This window comes from Lytechinus variegatus, chromosome 12 (genome assembly GCF_018143015.1).
Source record: "Lytechinus variegatus isolate NC3 chromosome 12, Lvar_3.0, whole genome shotgun sequence".
In the NCBI taxonomy this organism is placed as follows: Eukaryota; Metazoa; Echinodermata; class Echinoidea; order Temnopleuroida; family Toxopneustidae; genus Lytechinus; species Lytechinus variegatus.
This window is the reverse complement of record NC_054751.1, coordinates 34,494,599-34,503,492: the sequence shown is the minus strand read 5'-3', so window position 1 is coordinate 34,503,492 and position 8,894 is coordinate 34,494,599.

Here is an 8,894-nt window from a genome sequence, read left to right as displayed (position 1 = left end):
CTTTCATTTACACATGTCGTCGGTGTTCATCTGAACTGTCGAATCATTTAATTTTGATCAAAAAATCAATTTTTAGATTTTTGCAGAAAACGAAAGTACAAGTACTGTTATGTGCACAACTAAATTTCTAGGCAGCAATTTATTGTAGTTTCTGAGGTATGTGGGGATTTTCACAGTGATACCATGCAAGTTTTAGATAAAATAAGCAAATCCCATAGGAAACGTTAGTGTAACAAAGCAAACAGCTGCGCGCACTTAATATACAAAGGCGCTGTCAGTCATATCAGCACTGCATTGACTTTGAACGTGAAAAAGCGATACGTTTGACTGACCACCCACATTGAAATCACGACCAGGGTTGTTGTATCACCTATGGCGTTTTTGTACAGGGAAATCTAAACCGCTCAAACCAAAGTTACAAGTATTTAGCTGTTTTGATGTATTTACTCTGACTTTTGATTTTGTGTAAAATAAGGATACCAATGTCAAGCAATTGTCTTGGTCTTTCCAACTATGTATTTTTCTAGCAATGAATATGTTGTAAGGCAGGGAAACTATGTGTGAAAATTGCAGTAAACCTCAAAGTTGATTTTCTCTGAAATAGGTTTGCACCGTCATATGTGTAATATGACTGTTCGGATGACCGCCGACGATGTAATGTTGTAATTTAGGAATTACTACAATCGTACCATTTGTTCTGAATTCAAATTGCCTCATATATTGTAGTTTTCATGCTGATGAACTTGGAAAAGAGAAAGAGAAAGTAAAAGAGCATATCATTTTAAGAAATGGACATCTCCAGCGAAAATATTGCACACAGTCATTGGTGGTTAAAAGTACAATTCTTTTGTTATTTGTTTCCATTATAATAATTTATTCCTTTGAAAAGCTTATGATTTATAAGAATTACAAATATTGGACTATATTCTAAAGATTTGTGAAATCATCCATCTCAATTTATTGTATGTTTGTGTTTTATAGAACTCATGCTTCCTTGACAGTATCTTGTGTGCATCCATTTTCATTGTTCATACCCTTTTGTATATTCAGTTATATTATTGTTGTTTTCATTCTCCCTTCATAATTTGATGTGTTTTCATTGATCCTTAATCTGAAATTACTGTTCTTCTTGTGTAGCCCGAAACAGCTTTGTGCCATTTTCATAACTTCAATTTTAATGAGAAATCTTGGATGTGAATAGCTATCTTTGGAATACAAATCAAAAATGAATATTAGTTGTACAGGGAAAATATCAATGGCCATGATTTTATGAATATATTCAAGCAAAAATTTTGTTTTCACTGAAACATTATACCCCAAACTCATTGGTGCTTATTTAAAAGTTATTATTTACATGATTGGAAGGATAAGTCTCTCAAAGAAATTTGATAAATGATGAACCATTTGTGAATGATCTCTTTTTTTTTCATTTTCTTTTGTTGTTTGTTTCCATACAGTGTCGGGCTTGTTTTCAGTTATAAAGGGCTATCATATCATCCAAGTATGTTTAAATTGCTGAATTGTGTTTTCTATATATGTCATTATGTCTGCTGTGACACAATGTAATACAATAAAACCTTAAAAGTGACTTTTCCATTTGAATATCTTATTTTTATTATGTGCTTGTGGTACATTGTAATTTTACAGACAGGGAAAAGTTATAATTAATAATGTATACCTCTCAATCTGTAACTTAAAACATCTTAAAAAGATAGATGCATTAATTCAATCAAAGTGAAGAAAAATGTACATGTCTAGTAAAAGCTAATTTATGTACTTATTTATTGCTATCATACTGATGAACAATATTTTGTCTTAAAGGGGAATCCAGCCTTGGCCATAAAATGGTGTGTTGGGAAGGAGAAAAATAAATTTAACAGAATGGTGAAAGTTTGAAAGAAATCAGACAAGCAATAAGAAAGTTATTGCTGTTTTAAAATTGAGATCACTAATACTATGTAGATTTCAAATTGGCAACTGGGTTAGTGAATTATGACAAGGGACAAGGACAACTTTCCCATAGGCCATGTACTTTATTATCAGGGATTTGTGGTTTTCTTCTAAGTACCCATTCGCCTGGGGCAGTAATCTAAATATAACCTAGGTAGTATATTGTTTTATGTCATCATGAAAGAAAAATATATTTTGAAATTAAACTTTTGGGAAAAATGACAATTTAGTCATAATATGTATTGGAGTACATGGAAGAGTAGTCCTTGCCTTACATCACTATGACATCCCATATGTGGCCAATTTGAAGTCTCCATGGGTATAGTGATTACCAATATTTACAACTTTAAAAAATTCTTAACTTTCTTGTTGTTTGTCCAATATTGTTCAAACTTTCAGCTATCAACTTGTCTGATTTTTCTTTCCCTTATAAAAACAAGTTTTTATTTGGGTTGGATTCCCCTTTAATGCCATATCCAACGGCAACTATGTAGTGTGATTTAACATGTTGCTTCAGCATCAGGAATTCTTATTACATGTATTTCTCTGCACTTTCTATTATTTTTCATTATCATGTTGTCTGCAGCTTGTTTTTCATTCTCTGCCCCCCCCCCCCCACCGCAGACATTTAAAATAGTCTCAAATCTGCTATTTCCTTTCTCTCTTCTCTCCCTCTAATATCCACTTTTTGTCTTTACCTCTCATTGCCCCCCCCCCATATTCTTTCACCTGTGTTTTCTCTCCGCACCATAATGATATTGCAAATCAAGCACTCGTCCATTCCTAGCTCTCCCCCCCCCTTCGCACCTACGCCACACACTCATACTCTTAGGCCTCCATGCATACACCTTGCCACCTCCATCTTGGCAAGAGCGTCCCAAGCTCTCGAGTTTCACAAGTCTAGTTGGTCAAAAGAGAAAAAGACCAGTCTGTGCAAATCTTGGCTGTGCTATTGGTTGTGCATCTATGGCCCGGGCTTCCCTGTCTAGCTCTGGATACGATCCGCGGATCTTCCGACATAGGGCAAAGTCCTCTCGGGGTGTGGCCGGTCTGAGATGCTCCATCAAGAACTTGTTCATTGCTCTTTCTGTTTGGGGGTCCAGCTCCTGGTCCAGTTTGGCCTTCTTTGTTTCCATCACCTCACGAGTGTTCTTTAGCTAAAGGAGATGAAAAGGAAAATATGTCACACTGGTGTTTACCCCAAGGGATGGGGATATATTCCTACAATTTCTTTAGAGGGGAGATGGCCTGAACAAATGACTTTTCTAGAAAGACATTGTTAACCTTTATGCTAAAACCTGTATATACTGTTATAATAATGGGCATTTCCCTTTTAATGATGTTAATACTGGATATATCCTAGAGCGTTGTGGCCCAGTGGATTAGTCTCCGGACTTTGAAACAGAGGGTCGTGGGTTCGAATCCCAGCCATGGCATGATTTCCTTCAGCAAGAAACTGATCCACAATGTGCTGCACTCAACCCAGGTGAGGTAAATGGGTACCGGTAGGAAGTAATTCCTTAAGAAGCTGTGTGCGCTCTGAATGCCTAGCTTAGCCGGGTAATATAGGAGGGCCTTGAGCAAGGTGGATATGTGCACAATACAAATACCCTATATTATTATTATTTTTTATTATTATTATAATTGTTGTTGTTGTTGTTGTTATTATTATTAAGGGGATGGATGTTCTATACAAAAACAAAAATCGTGCATAAAGAAAAATAATATAAACTCATCACAACTCGTTTTTAAATTAATGTATTTGAACATTTATGACTTCCAAATTTTTACAATTTTATTTAGTTTTTCTTGGTATCAACTCTCCTCATTTGCATCGAAACTGAATTAATACAAATACAAAAACACTCTCATTTATACATTTAGTATACTTTTTAGAAAAGCTTTTGTACTTTTTTTTTTTAGTTCTTTCAAGAGTTAAAGTTTCATGATTAAACTATAACAGACATTTCACTCAGTTGACCAGACACTATATATATATTTTATTTTAACATTAACTAAGATTGTCGATGTTCGTCTCACTGAATGACATCATTCGATAGGTATATCAATTAGGGAGTTCATCATCTGCTGTAATCTTCAAAGGGCTCTGCAGCCTATCTCGAAGATGAAATTAAACTTGCAATGGACGTGCGTTATGAGGAGTGAGGGATATTTTCAAAGTGATTTTGCAGGAGCTTTTGGAAGCTATCAAGCGAAACTGCATTCACTATTTGAAGCGGGAATTTGTCCTGTAGATGAATTTTACCCCTCTTAAATAATGTCTTATGTCTATCCATCCGTTAATAAATACCACATAAAACTGATACTGATATACCAAACTGATTATAAACACGCTTTTATGAGCCCACACGAAGTACAAGATGACACAGAAAACTAAGAAACTATTGTCATCTTCCCTAATCAACATGATCGATAGCACCAAGACATCAACACCACTATCATCATCGTTCTTGTCATCATCATTATAAGCATCACCATCATAATCACCTACCATCATCACTCACATCATCATCGTCATCATTATTATTTATCACTACCATCGTCATAGATATCATCTCAAACATCATCTTCACTGTTATTTTAATAATATCACAAGCATAATTATCATCATCATCACCACAGTCATCATTATTTACATCATCACCATTTTGACACCATCATTAAAAAAAAAGTTTTCAAAAAATAGTCGTTGGGAGAAAATTGGAACTACCAATGCGATAATGAAATAAATGATAGAGATCTATAGGGCTGAAATATCCCAAGCCGCATCTCACCTCTTGATTAACCTCCTTAATCCCGTACGCCAGTCCGTCCAATCTATTGAGTGTGTGCTGAAATCCCAACGAGGTCTCTGAAACCATTTCACGAACCTGTCCCAAACTCTCAACCAGATACCGCACCTTTCCTCGTAAATCTTCCAGGGTGAGACTCGAATTCGGTCCTGGCGATCCAACGTCATAGTCTTCGTACTCCGCCATGTCATTGAAATCTCAGGATCATTTGCTATTCATTCATTTTTAAAAGGTCATCCGAAATTGTAAAAGCTGAATGCAATTTTCAAGTTTATTTTATTATTGTGTTTCATATAAGCGCATTTCGCGCATGCAAAATATTTCAAAATGCGCGCATTTTTATCATGAATATTCATGAAAATTAGAATCGTGATTTTACTGAATATTTTTATAAGTTCCTGTCTGTTGAAATGGAGCTTACGAATAATTCATTATTATTGTTATTCTCAAATCATTACATCTGGGGAGTGTTTCATGAAAGGACTTGTCGGACGTTTCATCCGACAAGTCCTGTTTTATCCGACAGTTACTATGGTAACAGTGACTCTCAACCAATCATTATCAAGGAAAGTTGTCAGATCTGACAGCTTGTCGGACGAAAATGTTGATGAAACGCTCCCCTGATTGGCTCAGAGCAAACTTGTCAGTGAAAATCATCAATGCAATCATCGAGGAGCCAGATCGAGTGTTGGGGGGTCGGGTGTCCGGACACTTTATATTTTTGAAGCCTTCTTATTTTGTCTTTGGACTACAAAAAATATGAATTCAATAGTTGTAATCATCTTCTGTTTTGTTCCTTATAATATTTCCTAACATTTTTTACTAAAAATTGATGAAACTTCGCTTGTAAATTTTTTCCAGGGTGCACTTTCTAAAATTGATCGTCCGGACACACAACAACTGGATTAAGAAAATGCAGTCGGCCGGGAGTATTTTGTAATTGCTTATCGGGAGCTTGGGCACAACAAGTTATTCTTTATGAATCTTTGCAAGCAACATTTTCATAATTGCTTGAAAGTACATTTTAATGTCGGACAATATTACAAAGCACTATAAACCTAATTGTCCATGATGCTAAACCGATAGTTATAGGGTGAGGAGTAGGGTTCAGGCGGGCCAGTCGTTTTAGAGTTGGGGTCAGGTTTTTTTACTGACTGTCGCAAAAGGAACGCTTTCCCGTAAAAAAAAATATAGTTTCTGTCTGATGTTTTCTTTGAGGCCTTGCTTGCCAGGCTGTTTGGTTTCATGAGGAAATGAAAACATCGATTACCCTTTTATTGTCTTTATATTGTCACTGCCTCGTCATTGTTGCCTCTAAATCTTGAATTGCCTGTCTCCTCATCCCATCTTGTAACTCGATTAATTAACGGTTCCTGACACTTAATTCTCTTTCGATTTGCAACTTCTTCTTCTAGTTTATTCTTCTTTCTCTTCATTTCCATTTTTAGTTCATCCTTTTTTCATTTTTCTACTCAATTCTCCATTTTTAGTCTCCCATATAGTTCTACATGCATAGTGGGAGTCAGTATATAGGTTTAAAATCGTCAACTGAATTGGAACTGATATAGGTACTAGAGACAAGAGAGATGGCTCCGTTTCATTTTAATTTATGAAACACCGAAACTCCCCCTCCCTGCACCCACCCCCTAGGGAGCGCGCTTCGCGCGCTCTGTAAGTGTTGGCACGCTTCGCGTGCATTTACCGCCCCCTCCAAAATGAAATCTTGGCTAGGCGGTTGAGCTGAGGTGGAAAAATAGGGTTAGAGAAAGGGTGGGGGAAACAATGGAGAACTTCAATATTGTCATTTAACCGCGCGCAGCGCGGAAGCAAAATTCATATAAAATTATAGAGCAAGAATAAAGTAGTTTCTCTTTTGAGAAAAAAGAATAAAAAGGGGGAAAAGAAACACAAAGCTACCTTTCTTCCCTTTCCTCCCTTCCCTTTTCATTTTCTCCTCTTTTTTTCCCTTCTTTTTTTTTGGGGGGGGGGTCGACCGCCCCCACCCCCCCCCTGGCTACAGTCAGCCAATCAAGATCATGATTTTTTAGATCTGACAATTTGTCGGGTGAAAGTGATGAAATGCCCCCTGAAATGAAAAAAAAAAATATTTGAGTTTAATGACTTGACTTGAAATGGTTGATCCAGATACTATCGTCTTGAAAACGTAAAATGCTGAATTTTTATCTCTTACAGCGGATCCGCTAGGCCTATATGCAGTATGTGTCCTATTTTATATTTAATCTTTATAGTGACCTGAAAGTTTGCATAATTTCCTTATTTTTCTCCTCCGCATAATCATTCTTTTTCTCCTTGTCCCCTTCTTGCGACGCCAATAGGGGGCCACTTCCCCCCACCCCCTCTTCCCCTGGATCCGCCTGTACACGCCGAATACACGAGGAGGCTGAGGGAGAGAGTGATTCACTTGTCGATCGAACCCCACGTAGCCCCGCTCCTAGTCCAGATTGGACCTTGTTGTTTGGAAGTGCCCTTTCCCAAAAGCTAACATAGAGGGCACATGTCTCCCAATCTCTAATCAGCGACAATCCACTCTTCTTCGCTCCCCACCAAGGTCCAGTACAAAACTTTGCTGCGTCAGAAAAGCGAAGTATCAATCAAACAAGTTACACGGTAGGGGGTCAGGTGCCCTAGTCTCACACACCAAACAAGACACATTTTTACCCAAACAACTTCACCTCAAACAGGATGAAAAATGCAAAGTTGTGTGTTTTTTTACACTGTAATCATAAGACTTCGTGTTCATGCACTTAAGAAATATCTATTCAGCGCCTAATTTCTCCCTCGCCAAAAGATTCCTCCCATGAACCAAGTATTAAAGTTTGAATAAGTAGACTACACCAGTTGCAAGGAGACACCAGCTGGTAAACGTCTCTGGCTCAGGCAGTAATCAAGAGATGCTGACCCCCTCCCCCATCGTGGTCAATGGGCAGTGGAGGGTCAGGGGAAACCAGACCAGTGGCCTACAGGTACGACTAGTCTCTTGTACCAAACTTTTGCTTCCACTCAAATACAAGTTTACCCCCAAGGACGATGAAAATATACAGATGTGACCGATGTTCTTCAGAATGGACATATACCGCCATGATTATTTGATATTCAAATTTTGTTCTCTTGAAATGTTCTCTTACCCAATGATTTCGTCCCTTGAATAAGTATTACAGTTTATATGACTAGACTACAAAAACCAGGACCCTGTGGCTTCCATGAAATGACCTCCTGACCTCCATGATAAGGGGCAGTCAGTGTAATGTAATTCATACATGCACTGAATGTATGGACTCCATAATTGGAGTCCTATAGTATTTCTCATTCATCTAAATGCCAATTCGTCCATTTGCCAACTTTCTATTTGGTCTACCATCAATACGTCCTCTCACCACATGGTCTAGTTTGATGTCATTCCGTCTAATAACCAGTTGGCCAATAGCCATTTAGTCCATTTACCATTTGGTCTAATTAGACTAAGTGTTGTGCAAAATGAATGAAAATAAAGTGGAAATCAAGCAATTATTATATTAGACCGATGTGACACAAAATGGTCACAAACGGAATGGTGAGTAGACGTAGTGATGGACCAAATCAAGTAAGTTTTTTCATCATCAAGAGATAGAAAATGATATAAATAATTCCAGCAACTACCAATTCTGTTCAAATTTGATAAACTTCATCCTTCCTTGAGCTATTCAATTTGATGGAAAATTGTATAAGTTAGCAACTAGATCTAACTATCAACAGTGCATTCAGTAATCATTTAATAAGTGATATCAATGAAGGAAAATGAATTGTGATTGAATTACACATTATTAAACGAATATACAATTAATTGCGAAACCATGCCCTGAGCTGAAAAAGAGATTCACTGGAAAACTGAACATGTCTCCATGGTAATAAAAACGGCTCTAATTGTGTTTTCTTCTAAAATGCCCCCTCCCCCAAGTATTTTTTACCGTTACATATGTAATGTAGAATAATGTTTAAATCATTCACTTGGCATAAATAATTATACTTGCTTATATAGCGCTTAACACTTACTGTGTCAGAAGTCTCTAAGCGCTCTACAGTAATTACCCTGGCTTTAGCAGTGCAGCTATTATACGCGCGCTGCGTTTCAAG